We start from the raw sequence: 16,139 nt of genomic DNA, 5'->3' as shown, positions 1-16,139 counted from the left end.
GTGTGTGCGTGTGTGTGTGTGTGCGTGTGTGTGTGTGTGTGTGTGTGTGAAACTTTGGTTCATTGCCATTAAAGACAAGGAAATAGAAGCTCAGTATGGCAGTGCATACCCATGATCCCAGCCATTGGGAAGCTGATGAAGTTTGATGGTCATTCTCAGCTGTCAACTTGACGTCATCCAGAATTAATTAAACCCAAGTGGCTGGTTATATCAGTGAGGATTTTTTTTTCTTGATTAAATTACTTGAAGTGTGAAGGACTACTTATAATCTAAATCTTTAGAGGTGGGAACATTCACCTTTAATGTGGGCCATACTTTCTGCTGGCAGCCTAGATAAAGAACACGGATGAAGGATGCTTGCTCTCTTTGCCTGTTTGCCCTCGCTCTGGCTGGCAAGTTCATTCCTTCACTGGCATTAGAGCCTACTTACTCAGGATTTCGGATTATATTGAAGACCAGTTGAGACATTCGGCTTCATAGACTGAACAACTCCTGAATTCTTGGACCTTCTGTTGGTAGACAGCCATTATTAGACTGGACCACAGCCTGTAAGTCACTCTAATAAATCCCATATATATATATATATAAATGTATGAGTGTGTGTGTTCATTCTAGAAGTTTAGTTCCTCTAGAGCAGTGGTCACGATCTACCTAATGCTATGACACCTTAAGAGGGTGTGGTGACCCCCAGCTATAGCTACTTCATAGCTATAATGTTGCTACTGTATGAATCGTAATGCAAGTAGCTGATATACAAGATATCTGATATGCGATCCAAAGGGGTCACGACCCACAGGTTGAGAACCACTGCTCTAGAGACTCTTGACTGATAGAGGTAGGAAGAGTGTGAGTTTGAGGTTAGCCAGGGCTACAACATCTCAGTGCAAATGGCATCTCAAAGTAAATGGCAACAAAACTGGTAGCCATAGTAAACTCTTACACAATCTCAGTTCTGGTGTGTCCATGAGGAGAAAACTCATTTTGGGGAGCTGCAAACCACTGCAGTAGGTTTAGCAAGAGAAGTAAGCTGTAAACTGCTTTCTATTTAAGGAGAAGTCAAGGGAATGGAGGCGGCTATTATAAACTCCCCAAGTTCAACAGGAATCCCAGGAAAGAAGACCTGTGTCACTGTTAGATGTTGCAGAATTCACAATTGCCCCTTGGGTTGGGAGGAAACAAATGACACTCGATTCTTCTAATTTATGGGGGAGGGAGGATTTTTTTCTAACTACTGTGATAAATGTAGGGATTGCTGAGGTTGACAATTCTCATGAAATTCATAACTTATAAAGGCAAGAAATCCATGAACAAATAAATGACAACGTGAGGGCATAAATGCCACTCAGAGATATGTTCAGCATCACTGATGGATGGAGGATGAGAACCTCATAACCCTGATGCATTTACAGAGGGCTAGAGAAGCTAGCGGCTGGTGTGATTGCATGGCAGCGAGTGGGTGGGCCCTGAGTGTGGCCAACAGAAATGTAAACATGTCTGGAGTGGAGCCTTGTGGCACAGACCTGCAATTTCAGATTCTTAGAGAACTTGGCAGGAAGACTGCAAATCCAAGGCCTGCCTGGGCTCCAGAGAAAATTCCTGGCTGTCCTCGGACAGCTCACGGGATCTCATTTCAAAATAAGAGGTGACATGGTCCGGGGACACAGGTTAATGGCAGAGCATCTGTGTATCATGTGGACGGCCCTAGCTCCATCCACACAGCACTACACACACAAGAAACAGTGAACCATCAAATAAAGACTGTTTTCTCCAAACGTAGGAACACTAAGTGGTCCTGATTATCGCCTTCCTTTTGGTATCACCACCCTGGAGTTTGAAAAGCAAAGGAACTCCTGCAGAGCATCTTCATAGGCTGAGAGAGTAGCCCAAGATGGAGTATCTACATCCTATGTCTAAAACCTCAGGTTCAGTACCCAGCATGGGGTAGTCAGGAACCTGAGGCTTCCCATGAGCTTGATACTGAGTTCCTAATATTTCAGTGAAAAAGCTTTGTGTCTTGGGAAGGCTTGTTAACATTCCTGAGCTTCAGCATCACTTTTGGTAAAAATTCTATTATAATCTCAAAAAAAAAAAAATCACAGGAAATATAAAACCCAAGCAAAATGATGCGGGATGCGATGTGTCTCGCATCCCCTTGCTGGTTAAATTCCGTCAATGGAAGGAAGCTTCCCTCCATCAAGTGAACAATTAAAAGAGACACCCAAGAAAGCTCCTTTTGGGCCAGGCAAACAGCTCAGCAGCAGTACTCTTGCTGGGCGGAGGCAGGAGTGTGTGTGTCCTGCCCCCAGAACCGCAACAAAACAAACATAGCAAAGCCTGTCCTGTTCAAGCACAGTAGGTAGGTCCCCATACGCCTTCTGTTGCCTTTTTCGAGGTTTCTACTTTCCTATTTTTTTTCTTCAGGGAAGTAAAAAGCTTGGTAGTGGGAGTCGAAGACTGTTCAGACGACCTGGTATCACCTGTACTACTCTTTTGTTTCCCTTCTGGTTGAGGATTCTTCCAGCATCTTTCTCACTTCTCCAGAGCACTTAGTCGTGAACCTTAATTTAAAATTTTCACCCAGGAGGGAGGCAGTGAGCGGGATGTAAAGTGAAAAAGTAAAAAAATAAAATTAAATTAGAAGTTAACCATCGACTTTTTTTTTTTTTTTTTTTTTTTTTAAGTTCAGAATCCTTAGAAATAGAGGTGAGAGGGAGTAACATCCACGGTGGACAGAATCCAAGTGACTGTCCACCCCATTGTAAATACCAAGCAATAAGTAGGCTTTCCTTGGCACTGGCTAGAGGTGGAAGGCAAGAGCCTTCAGGGCACAAAGAAGCGAGAAAAGGTCACGGCACTCTCCGTGTACTGACTTGTCAGAGGAAACAGTCCCTAGGCCTGATCCCACATGGCCTGGTTGCACGTAGCTGCAACAACTAGGGAAGTTCTAGGCTTAACCCCACTGCATTTTTGCACTTCCAAACAGGAACTACTGACTCCTGACTCACAAGGCTGACATGTGGCTTTCACGGGGATGCTATTTGAATCTGAGCCTTGGGAAGATATTAAAGAAATGGTAGAGAATCTCTTGCCTGGTTAACTGTGGCTACTCTTCCAGTGAAGGCCAGGTTTTCAGGTGTGAGATCTTCTGGGAGTTTCTACACATGCACATGTACACACATGCACACTGTGGTGGTTGTAATGAGAATGGCCCCCACAGACATAGATTTGAATGTCTGTTTCCCTGGTTGGTGGATTGTTTAGGAAGGGATTAGGATGTGTGGCCTTGTTAGAGGAGGCATATCACTGGGTTGGGGAGTTCTGCGGTTTTAAAAGCTCATGCCAGCTTGTCTCAGTCTGTTTCCTGCCTCTGGATCAAGATGTAAGCCCTTAGCTACTGCTCCAGCACCATGCCTGCCTGCCACCATGTTCCCTACTATGATGGCCATGGGCAAACCCTATGAAACTGTAAGCAAGTTCCCAGTTAAATACTCCGTTTTATAAGTTGCCTTTATCAGGGTGTCTCCTCACAGCAATAGAACAGAAACTAAGAGAAACGTACACAGATGTACCATGCAAATGCCCACATGTACTACAGACACAGATATTAAAAAAAAAAAAGTAAAAATGTGTAATTGAACTAAATTAAAAATTAGGGGAGGGTAAGGAGAAATGATAACTATTTCTCTTTTGCAAGAGAAATAATCCATGTTTAGTATTCTGAGATTTGGAGGCCCCCCATCCTATCAATTTCCCCCATAGCTCCAGCCCTGATCCCCCACAGCAGTAAGGACAGAATCCTTGGACTCCACATGGATGATTTATCCCGGTCACAGAGGGGACACCTAGCTAACTGAGGTTAACAGCTCTCTCGGTTTCATTTCAAAAAGACATTAGCATGGACGCTCTATGAAATGCTGATGTGCCAAATACTGATTCATTCACCTGCAGAGTTCACTAGGAGGCAGGGACCTATTTGACAGGCAGGGCTGGGCTCCCAGCCTTTTCCTAAAGGGCAATCCCATAATTCATCTGGCTGTGCTAAATTAGACCCGACACTTTGCTGAAGACTTCAGGTACCCTCACCCAACTGCAATAAGTCTAATATGGGGGTGGGGGGGTTGGGGGACACAGGGGGTGGGCGGGACCAAAGCATTCTCTCTGAAAACCACACAACGGATCCACTTGTGGGAAGTGATTAATCTGTGGCTTAAATGATTTCTAGGCACTATATGTACACGTGCTTTTGTTTTGTGAGACTGAGAATTAGTCAGGGTCCCATCAGGAGAGGCTTCAGCAAGAAGGTAGCCTTGGTATTGCACATAGGAGTGTCTATGTTATGTAGCTGATGCTCCAGGGCTTCTGCTCTTTCAGTGTGTACAGTGGGGTATGGGTATTTCACACTTGCTGCTGTGTATAGGGATGAAGCCCATGTGCTTTAGCCACAGTTTAACAGGAGTTTGAAGGGATGAGGCATTTTGTTATCATATGCTAGGAGCTGGAGGCACAGCAGTGAATAGGTAGATGCAAGGGTCTTCTCTCACGGAGCTTCCAGCCTGACTCAGGAGATGGGAACATACCAAGAGGAGCTAGGATGACTGACCTGCGAAGGGCTCGGGATCCACCAAGGAAGGGCTATATAGCTCTGGGATGAAGAAGTATAAATGCGCAGAGGAAGAAAATGAATTAAACATTGCTAGTACCTTCTATATCTCAGACTCCCTTTCATTATGCCAGCTGTTTCATCAGGGAAGAAAGTTAAAGCCAAGGCTAGACCCTAGGAATAAGGCAGCCTCTTAAATAGAAGAGACATGAGATGCATGTTGCCTAGTGGGAAGATGCTGAAGTTAGCCATTCATAAAGTCAGCCTGTGAGTCATAACCTTGTCATTTGCGAATGACACAGTGTAAGCCACTCATCTCTTGCTGAGCCTCAGTCTCCACATTTCCATCTGCAGGATGAGGATGCCCCTGGTCCCCAGCCATGTGGCCAAGAGGCTGGGGAGCATGGTGGATGTGAAGAGGCTCTGATGGTAAGTGAGATGACACTATCAATAGGAGACATAACACATTTTATCCCGTTTACTTTAAAAGACTCCATTCTGCTCCCTAACAATGAAAATTTTATGGCATTAAAGAATTCCAATGGGGCTGGCGAGATGGCTCATCGGTTATGAGCACTGACTGCTCTTCCAGAGGTCCTGAGTTCAAATCCCAGCAACCACATGGTGACTCACAACCATCCGTAATGAGATCTGACACCCTCTTCTGGTGTGTCTGAAGACAGCTACAATGTACTTGTATACATAAAATAAATAAATAAATATATCTAAAAAAAAAAAAAGATTCTAACAATCCAATCAGATACCATATTAAACACTGCCTGGCCCTCACAGGAACATGGCTTGGAGATGTTTCTCTTTGTTTTAATGAGGAAGACTCTCAGAATGATTATCCATTCTATCTTCATCATGTATCTGGGGGAATTGCTGACACCCTAACAGTTTCATTTAATGAGAACCAAAATATTTATGAACCGATTCCCCTTGCCTTTACATCATTTCATTTCATTTCTTTGAATGAATTCAAATCTGAAGGACATGGGAACATAGCATTTCAGAGTCTTAAAAAGAGAGAGGGAGAGAGAGAGAGGGAGAGAGAGAGAGAGAGAGAGAGAGAGAGAGAGAGAGAGAGAGAGAGAGAGAGAGAGAGAGAATGGCCTTATTTAACAACATCATGGCTTCAACTGTATTTTCCCAAACCAGTGTTTTAATAACTAAAATAAAAAAGCATTTGTAACCATCTCCCAGTAACGCTCTTGTCTGCTCTAAGCCGCCACGCAAGGTATCCATACTAAATTCTGCTCTCTGCTCTTATCTTCAACGCCACTTTCCAGCTGTACCCTTTCCCCCTGATACTTCCTATGTCAAAATCTGTGGATTCTGCAGTTTCCTTGAGATTAGTAGAAAGGTAGTTCTGGGGCACAGAGGTGGCCCCCAGTCCTCACAGATGCGACAGCTACGGCCTCCAACCCAGATGGGAGGAGCTGACATAGCCAGTGCTCTTTGTTTAGGCTTTGCAGGCAATTTTCAATCTATGTGACCCCGCACACAGTCTGCCCAATTTGAATTAATTTTGCAAGTGAAAAATTCACTCTGCGGTGTATTGGATGCTTTAGGAAAATCCGTATTTATTAACTTCAGTGCGGCCCCTTTGTCCATCAATCTTGTAAGGTGATTGAAAAGAGTGAGCACATTTGTCTAGGATGATCTGTCTGAATGTAGTTTATCATTTTGGGCTTAGAAGCGTTGGGCTGGAACTGACCTGAGAGCATCTTTCCTGAGGACCAGCTCCCATAGTATCTGGAGGAGATACACAGCCACCAATGGGAAAAAGCAGTCAACAGACCTGGCCAGTAGAAAAGCCTACCAACCAGAACTAACATGGCACTATATACCAGGATGCAGTATATACCGGGGTACAATAGTGGTGCAGATATTGTGGGGATAGCCAACAGCTGTTTAATTGGAGTTAAGGTCTTCTCAACAGGAGAGAATTAATGCCCGGTACCGTAAACCCAAGCAACTACCCACAGCTGGTGAAGTCATGGACCCTAGAGGAGACCCTACTGCTGACACTTTCTTAAACTAATGTAATTTCTAACCACGTTCTGAATACTTATCTTTACACCCACAGATAAGCATAGCTCTCTTCAGTCCTCAGAGAAGCTCATCATTGCAGTGAATGGAAACCATCACAGAAATCCATGTCTGGTCAAAATGCAAAGAACTGTCCATTGCCCAATACCAACTGATACTATTATTATTCCTAAGGCTCAGGGACGTTTTGGAGATTGGGGGCAGATATAGTGTAAGATCCAGAGGACCAGGACATCTGCTGCGAGATGGTGTCTTCTACATATGTCAGGGGAGCTGCACTCGTGAAGTGTCATTAATACAGTTGCCTAAACAAGACTCAAACAGTGACGATCCCACACCAACATGAATGGAGAAAATTTCACAAGGCTCCACTCCAAGATGAAGAGCTACAGGTAATTAGTGGCCATTGAAAGGAGGAGGATCAGTTTTTGGCAAGGATGAGCCCCCACCCCCATATTTTATTTAATTCCAAGTGGTTAGCCCTAAATATGTACATATGCAAGCAAAAACAAATGGATTCAGCAGGTTGTCTGTGCTTGTGTGTGTGTGGACTTGCGTTTGTGTGAGTACATGTATGTGTGTGATAATAATAAAAAAGAAGGTGTGAACTTAAGAGGGCATAGGAGGAGTTAGTGGAGAGAGGGAGGGCTGAAAATTATGTAAATACAGAACTCATGCATGAAATTCTAATTTTTTAAAAAGAAAAAGTGGGGGTATATACACAAAATGGACTGTTTTTCAGCTATGAAGAAGGAAGACATTTGCAGAAAAATGGACAAAACCAGGGGACTATGGATAATCATGTTAAGCAAATTAAGTAAGTCTCAGAAGAGCAAATACTGCATAGATTCTGCCATCTGTAGAATATAGATTTTTATAGAGACACATAAGATTGCATGTCCAGCAGGGCAGTGGTGGCTCACGCCTTTAATCCCAGTACTTGGGAGGCAGAGGCAGATGGATTCCTGAGTTCGAGGCCAGCCTGGTCTACAGAGCAAGTTCCAGGACGACCAGGGTGGATACAGAGAAACCCTGTCTCAAAAAATCAAAAAAAAAAAAAAGATTGCATGTCTATATTTGACATGAATTTAGACAGGAAACCATCTAGGTCAGCAACGGAAGTAGTAGAAAGGATGGGGAGGGGAGGGGCAGAGAGGGCAGGAAGGGGGAATATGCTCTGAGCACACGATCTACTTGCATGAAAATTCATCTGTGAGACTCAGCATTGTGTCTCATCAGTGCCAGGCAATTAAAATATTACTAAGAACCAAACATATGGAAGATTAGAAACGTTTAAAGTGCTCGTGTAAGTGAAGCAAAAGCTACCTCTCTTTATGAAATTATCTCACAGCTAAAATAATAAAGAAATGTTTGCTATACCACTTAATATGCTTGAACTTGCCCACCCATCTTTTTACATTTTCCCTTCTGCCTGGGAATGATGTATACAGTATTATACTAAAATATTTATTCTGCTAGGAATGCCCATATTTATGTGCAAAAAGTATTGGTAAGTATTTTTCTACACATATCTAGGCAGGTTTGATTGATCTCACAAATATTCCTGTTATTTTTTAATTCAATTTACATCCTGATCACTGCCCCCTCCCAGTCATCCCCTCCTACAGTCCCTCCTTCCAACCCCGCTTCCCTTCTCCTCTGAGAGGGTGGAGGTCCTCCTTGGGTATCCCCCAACTCTGGCACATCAAGTCTCTGTGGGGTTAGGCACATCCTCTCCCACTGAGCCCAGATAAGGCAGCCCAGCTAGAAGAACATATCCCATAGACAGGCAACAGCTTTTGGGGTAGCCCCCATGCAAGTTGTTAGGGACCAACATGAAGACCAAGCTGCACATCTGCTACATATGTGGAGGAGGCCTAAGTCTAGCCTGTGTATGCTCTTTGGTTGGTGGTTCAGTCTGTGAGACCTCCATGGGTCCAGGTTAGTTGATTCTGTTGGTCTTCCTATGGAGTTCCTATCTCCTTTGAGGCCCTCAATCTTTCCTCTCACTCTTCCATAGGAGTCCCCAAGCTCTATCCACTGTTTGGCAGTGGGTCACTGCACCCATTTGAGTCAGCTGCTGGGGGGAGCCTCTCAACCCCCAAATATTTCTTACCTTTCAGGTATGGGTAGATATTTTTCCCCTGAAGAACTCTAGGGTTATATACCAAATCAAGAGAATTGAGGATTAAATAAGAATATAAGATATTTTTGTAAGAGCAAGGAAATTGAGACAAGAAATGGTAACCCAAGAGAGAGATAATCACATTAGAGAAGGGCCTGCATATGTCAAGGGTATGCATGCAACAATTATGAACCTTAGGAGTCAAAACACATAAGTGATCACCTATGCTGCCTTCTCTCAAAAGAAAGGAGTTAACAGGGGCCATTCTTTGAGAGCAATTCTTGATCCACAGATCAAAGGGCTTCTTAGCCTCATCTACTGTTGTACTGTTTGGTTTTTTGTTTAAGTTTCTATAACTTTCCATTTAGGAATGTTAAGAAGAATGAGAACCCAGAATGGTAATTTTCAACCTTCTCTACAGTAGGTTTGAGTACTGAAACCTGAGCCAGGCTCTGAAGGGTGTGTTAGCATCCATTTCCCAAATATACTTACTGATGACCTTTGTATGGTAAATTTATTTTACTTGGGTCTTTGCCTTATTGGTGGGACAAAATGAACTTTATCCTGTTTCCACTTAGTAACTAAAATTTGTGAAGTTTATTGTCATTTTCCAGTCAGGCATTTTGTGGGGATGTATCGAGTGTCATTGAACTGTTAATCAGAGACTGGGGTTCAAAGTGCATTCATGCAAAAGTGTTATTAAATGCAAGACAGCTACTCGATAATAAACACAGCTATATTTTCTCCAATTTTATCTATTCTGATATATATCTTCTTCCTGTTATAAATGGGTTCATTGTAGATCAAAATAAATATGCCCAAGAAATATGCAGCCTCACTTTGATCTGCGAATACCCATTCATTTACACAGAAATGACAAATATTTATTACTGTGAAAAAAAGAGGTACACATAAAATTAAGTCAGCATGCATGAATAAGTCCTGATTTTTATGTGACATTAATATTGGGAAGCCGAGTGTATGTCTGAAAATGTGGCTTTATGTATATGAGCATCTGTGTTTATCCCACATAAAACATCCATGCTAAGGACCGAGGATGCCCCTATTATTAGTGTTCTGGTTTTCAAGGAAATATTAAATAATGACTTTCCAGTACATAGAGTTTTAGGGAGGACTTATACTTTATAAATGGCTTTACCATCAAAGCTGTTTGCCTGTCTTTTAAAAGTTGACTGGTAAAGTTCTGAAAAGCTCAGAAAAAAGTCCTTTTTCTCCATGACAGCCTGCCCTTCCCTCACCTTTACAAATGAGGGTCAAGGTGTTCCCTTCCCTTACAAATGTTTACAAGGAGTAGAACAGATCTGAACCTCAGGTACTAATCACAGTAGGTCATTAATATTGGCTTAATGGTCATTAATATGATTTAATTTTTTATTAGGTTTATCCATTTTGTTTTATGTGGGAGTGTTTTATGAGTGTGTGAGTGTGTGTGTGTGTGTGTGTGTGTGTGTGTGTGTGTGTGTGTATCCTGTGTGTGCCTGGTGCCTGAAGAGGTCAGAAGAGGGCATCAGAACTCCAGAACTAGATTTATGGGTGGTTGTGGATGCTGGGAATTTAACCTGGGTTCTCTGCCAGAGCAACAAGTGCTCTTAACAACTGAGCCATCCCTCCAGACTGGACACATGACTTTAAGGAGGTTATTACTTGAGACATGCACTGAAGCGGAAACAAGACAAGTCCATGTGGTTATCTTAGCACCTGGGGTCAAGAGAGAATTTGACTCAAGCAAACCATCAATCTACCAACTTTAATTTCAAATTTTAAAGACCATTGTCTGTGGCCTTTAAAAAGCTCCCTGCCTTTGAATTTTTCCAACTTTATTCCTTTCATTGTCTAGTAAAATGTCTACCCTATAGACTAGATACTGTGCTAGGCGGTGGTAATGTAAAGTCCAAGGCATTGTCTACATTCTCAGGAGTGACCCTCTTGCAGGAGGATCAAAGCAAATTGATGCAGATCCTGTGCAATGCCAGGTTCCAGGCTGGGGAGATTGTAGAGCACTCTGGGCACAGAAGAGTAGCCACTGACTCTAGCCGAGGGAGGGTCACTAAAGCCCTGTTGAATGATGTTAAGCCCTATTGAATGAAGTCAAGCTTTACAGGACAGGTACAAACTGATCAGGAGGAGGGGTTCTTAAAACAGGCATGCACTGACTTCCAAAGACTAGAGAGGCTTCAACAAGCCTTTGAACATGGATGGGGGAAACAAGACAAAACCTTTCTGTTTTCATTAGCATTGAATTTTCTTCCATTGCAAATATAGGAAATAAACCACAGCAAGATTAATAATGCCACTATTGATGTCACCTATAGAAATCACAGGTGGTTTTGTATTATATAAATATAATCCTTGTAAGCAGTTAACATCTTTTATGGCCATTTTTACTTTAATATTATAGGAGTACATCTACTACTAGGCTACATCAATGTTTTAATAAGAAATATATATTAGTGTATCAGAAACTGATTTTAATATTTAACTGATCTCTTGATAAGTAAATTTCTATACTGATTGGCTTCCCTTGTTAGTCTATATGTTTTTCTTCATACATACAGTAGAATCATTTTTGCAAATTTGACATGGGTTTCAGGTCTATGGTGGTACCTGGTTCAGTATGGTTAAGAATTCTCCAAAGGAATAGCTTATTCTAGATTTTAATCACTTGATGTTTCAAACTTTACATACTGCTTTATTAAGAAAAAGGTATGAAGACAAAGTATATATGTAACGACTCTGTAAAATACAGTGAGCGATAGTCATTTCCCAAATTTTCACAGGACCCATCCCTGGGCAGCAAATCTGTAAGATGTATTAGCAGCTCACACAGAATTTCTAATGAGATAGGTCTATAATGACCTCAGAATCGAGGGCAGTCTGTGATTTGATAAAGTGCAAAGAAAGATGGCTGAACAACTCCTCTGTGCCCTTTGGGGTGGGGTATGGATAGAATGCTAAGGCGTATTTAAGCTCAATCAACACTGGCATACATGTGTTTCATTGGTTGTAACTGAATATGCTAAAATGTTGTCAAACATTAACAGAGACAGCTAATAACTGTGGAGAGGACATTTGACCAGAAACCGATGGCCTCAGGTCTTAGCCTTATGTCTGACATTGAAATGTGTCCCCTTGTACGTGCTTTATCATCAGCAAAACAGCGATAACCACTGCTCTAAGTTATCTCTTATGTTTGTTCTGAGAGTCAAATGAGCATGCCAAAATGCTTAGGAGTTTTAAAACACAATAGGTCTGTTACTAACAAGAAAATAACGGCAAAATATTTATATAATCACATTTTGTCATAAATACAGAAATTACAGTGAGATTTCATCATAACCTTCATTATTAAATATATTTATAATATATTATAATAATCTATAATATATTAAATATCTTGAAGATCAAAACTGTTAGATTGAGTTGAAAAAAAAATCTGTCTATATGTATAAAATAAGAAATGAGAGCACAGAATATGAACACAGGAGTTAGATTCCTACAAGGCAGTGCCTTGTTATCCTCAGTAGCTAGATGACCCTGTAATTAAATTATTTCTCTGGAGCTGGCAATGAGCTTTCAAATACAACCTGTAGCAAAAACACAGATATCAGTTTATGTATCTGCTGTCTAGAGTTCGTGAGACTAAGAGCACACACATATACAGATTTAATTGGTGGGATTTAATTCCATTTTAAAATTCTGATCACTTTTTCCACAGCTTCTCCACAGGAAGATTCAAGTGAACGCTGACAAATGTTGCACAGTAAGAGAAAGACACAGATCTCGGGATAGATTAAAAAGTCTATTTCTATTAATTATGCTTTTCATTAGAACCCAGGGAAGGGGGCTTTAAGTCCCAGCCTGGGCCTTCCATCTTTGCATCAATACTGGATGTTTATTTCTACAGAGAAAATATATCACATTTGGGGGGTTATATAAATCAAACAAAGAGAGGCACATTCCAGTTCTCTCCACGATAATGAAGGCATACAGGACACCTCAGAGTGTCTTCTATTTCTAGTTTGAAGTGGTTTTCAGCTTCAAGCACACTTGCAGACATCCTCACATCAAAACAAAGCCATTGCAATTATACTTGTGAGACTTTATTGTGTATAAATCATCGAAGTCAAATGGACTCCCTAATATTGACCCTTGACTGCCAGTTGAAATAGTCCCTAACCTTCAGCCGTCCACTAAAAGAGTCGAACAAGATGCGTTTGAGTTTTGAAAACAGCACATCTGGATAAAAACAACCAAATCACAAAGTCAAAGCCTAACATGAATCCTGGAAAAGGACATTTATGTGCAAATAGAGAAGTGTTAATTACTAAGTTACTTGTGATCATTGTTTTCTAAATCCAGATAGCTGCACAAAGATACATAGGCATTTATCAATTTCTGGGATGATGAAATAGTCTACAATCAGGAGAAAAATAAAACAATACAATTTCCCAATATTCCATGCAGTAACACACATCCACTAATGTACATTCTTGGCCAATCTCAAATCTGCAAGTATTTAATTCTGTTACTATAAATTACATACTAATGAAACATGCTGAGGGCAGACAACACTATTAATACCAAACTAAGGCAGATGCCTGTTCAAAATGGAAGTCCCCAATCTCTAAAGATTGTATTCCAAACACAAAAGCAGATAATTAGTTTAAGGAACACCGCAGATTTTTTTTTTTTTTTTAAACCTACACGCTCTTCCACCTAGATTTCTAAAACCTAAAGCTGACTGGATGTCCAGGGCTGTCTTTCCAGTGTGGCAAGCTTTGATCAGTGTTATCTGGCTGGCTGGATTCATGGCTCTGCTGCTGGGGAGGTTTCCTATACTATCCCTCCATTTCCATTCTTGTTTGTGAAGGGGCTCTGCTCACTCCTCCCAAGCCTACATTTATGAGGTGGTAGGAAGTGGGAATGTGAGACGCCTCGAGTTGTTCTCCAAGTGCAAATATCTCAAAGCTAGCCATTGCAGGGTCTCATCAGCCTTGGGGGAAAACATGTGCGGCATAAAGCCCGTTTGTCTTGTGATCCAAACTGATTCACCAATAAAAGCAAAAACAAAGCATATAATTTTTCCCCCTCATCACCAGGATAGCCCATTTCTTTCTGAGTCCCGCATCCCGAATGTACATGAATTACAACAGCCTTCACTGGGAAGCCACACTCGCTCCTCTGCTGGAAGCTGCAGTTAGAAAGGATTTTACACCTGGCTTCTGATAGACACCGTGCCTGCTATACTGAGGGGCTCAGAATCGGCTTCCAAACAGAGGGCAAGCTGTACAAGGGGTGCCGAGTGAGAGATGTGTGCAAAGAAGGGAAGTGTGGGAGATGGCTATGGAGCTTTATCCTGGAATGGGCCACTCTCCTTGTGCCCATACGAGGCTCCTAGGCTATTTTAATTATAAATATTTATATCCACGGAAGCAAATTCGGAAGGATTTATATCCCAGGGGAGCACAGATCAATAGATCCAAGCAAACCTCATCTCTAGGCTGACCACTTAACACTGTTATCACCGATTAGGGCCGCTTGGCCCTCCGGGAAGGTGTCGGTTTCCCTCTTGTCCTCCATAGGTCCACCCTATTCTTGGCCCCAAGAGGAAATCAATAACACAATGTAAGGATCAATGCCCAGGACATCTGCTTGGCTGCAGTGGCTCACCTCCGGATCAGAGTTTGGTTCGCCCTTATCTATCCCACGAATCCTCATCCCACCCTCCCCCCATGCCCATGCTCCCAGGTCTGCAGGGGCTTCTAGAATTTGCTCATTAGTAAAATCAGCCAAAATACTGGCGATACTTTTTAAGTAAGGAAAAGAAAGACTTGGTTATCTTTTGCCTCACTTTTCAAAAGTAAAGAAACTTACCAGGTGTCAATGAGCAGGTCAGAGTCGATTTCTTGCCTCGTGGCCACGGCACATTTCCTCCTGCTGCCCACTGCTGGGCCACCAATTGCTGTCGGCGCTCCCGGAGCTGGCCAGGTTAGTGTTCCAGGTTTGTCGGCAGCTCCCTAGCTTGGTCTGCAGTTGATAGATCCTCTGCTCCTGAAGCATCTAGCTATTGACCCGCCCAGGGAAAGAAAGAAAAAAATGGGAGAAAAAAAAATCAATTAATACTAAACAGCTTAACAAAACCCTGCATAGCACAGGCCTGAAGCTTACAGGGTAGGAGTTGAGGTGGGCTCAGTGGCAACCCTGTACAATCATGGGGACAGGCTCAGCCAGCTAGAAAGCTGATGTTCCAGGGACAGGAAGCCAATATGGTAGGCGTGATCACACACACACACACACACACACACACACACACACACACACACACCGCACAGTGCCTTCTTGCTCCCCCCGCCCCGCTCTTTCTTTAGCTTTGTCTGAAGTGCCCTAGTCAGGGAACAGAGAGGACAGCGCACGTACCTGCTCCTTGTGGAATGGTGAAGACTCTCAATCACCCAAATAGAAGGGCAGCAACCAAACTCACAGAAAGGGTGGATGGGTGTTTTTATTTGTTTGCATATTTGTGTTTGGAGGATGTGGAGGGAAGCAGAGATCTTGTTTTGTTCTAAAACGGCAATGCCAGTTCCATGTTGGAGGAGAGTTACCCTGTGCATTTATTTGTTCGTGTGCCTCCCTATCCTTACCACATTCGGACAAACATGAAGCTTTTTAAAGTAGGAGGACAAGAAAATGGGGGGAGGGGGGAGAGCATCGTACCTCAGCTTCCAGGCCTTCTGTCTTCTGCAGGAGCTTGGCTTGGAAGGCTCTGGATTTTTGCATCTGTTCCAGCTGTAAGGAGTTTACATAGGGAGGGAGCAAGGAAGGATCATGAATGTCAACCAATGAGCAATTAGCATGACAAGACTAAAGTATTGATCCACCAAAGCTCACTGCACTGCGGAAGCCCCAGAGGTAGAGGGCCTCCCCTGTCACTAACTCCAACAGCAGGCTTTGGAACCTGCATTTGTAGAGCCAGGTAGCTTTCATAGTTCAAGTTGTTTTTTTCCTGTGGTATTGCAGGGTGGCACCTTCATGCCTACCTGCAGGGCTTAGGGTTGTCTCCACCTTTGGGCAGAGAGCTGAAGAAAAGAAAGCAAAGATTTTTGTCTGCCCTACTTCATCCTTTAAATTTCTTTTTTTAAATGCAGCTCCCCCCTACCCCTGCCCAATGGCACCAGGAGTTTCTGTGTATTGATTAGGAAAAATCGAGGGTGAGATCCTAGCCTGGCAGCTGGGACTGGAACTAATGTGGTTTTCTGTTTTGCATGGACAGGAGCAAAAATCCCTTAGGTAGGACCAACTCTGGACAATCTGAATATACACATCGGTAGAGATTTTTTT

General features: G+C 42.5%; 1 long non-coding RNA gene across 1 annotated transcript in view; it reads right to left on the bottom strand.

Moving 5' to 3' along the window:
• LOC116070142 overlaps positions 1-15,613 on the bottom strand; it is a 31,261-nt gene extending 15,648 nt beyond the window's left edge. The window contains exons 1-2 of the long non-coding RNA XR_004110291.1: positions 15,516-15,613; positions 14,676-14,865 (exon numbers count right to left, since the gene is read on the bottom strand). This is a non-coding gene — a long non-coding RNA (uncharacterized LOC116070142). The remainder of the gene's footprint in view (positions 1-14,675; positions 14,866-15,515) is intronic.
• Positions 15,614-16,139: the final 526 nt, after the last annotated feature.

This window comes from Mastomys coucha, unplaced genomic scaffold (assembly GCF_008632895.1).
Source record: "Mastomys coucha isolate ucsf_1 unplaced genomic scaffold, UCSF_Mcou_1 pScaffold22, whole genome shotgun sequence".
Lineage (NCBI taxonomy): Eukaryota > Metazoa > Chordata > Mammalia > Rodentia > Muridae > Mastomys > Mastomys coucha.
The sequence above is the reverse complement of the archived record's forward strand: the minus strand, read 5'-3'. Positions and strand labels throughout refer to the sequence as shown.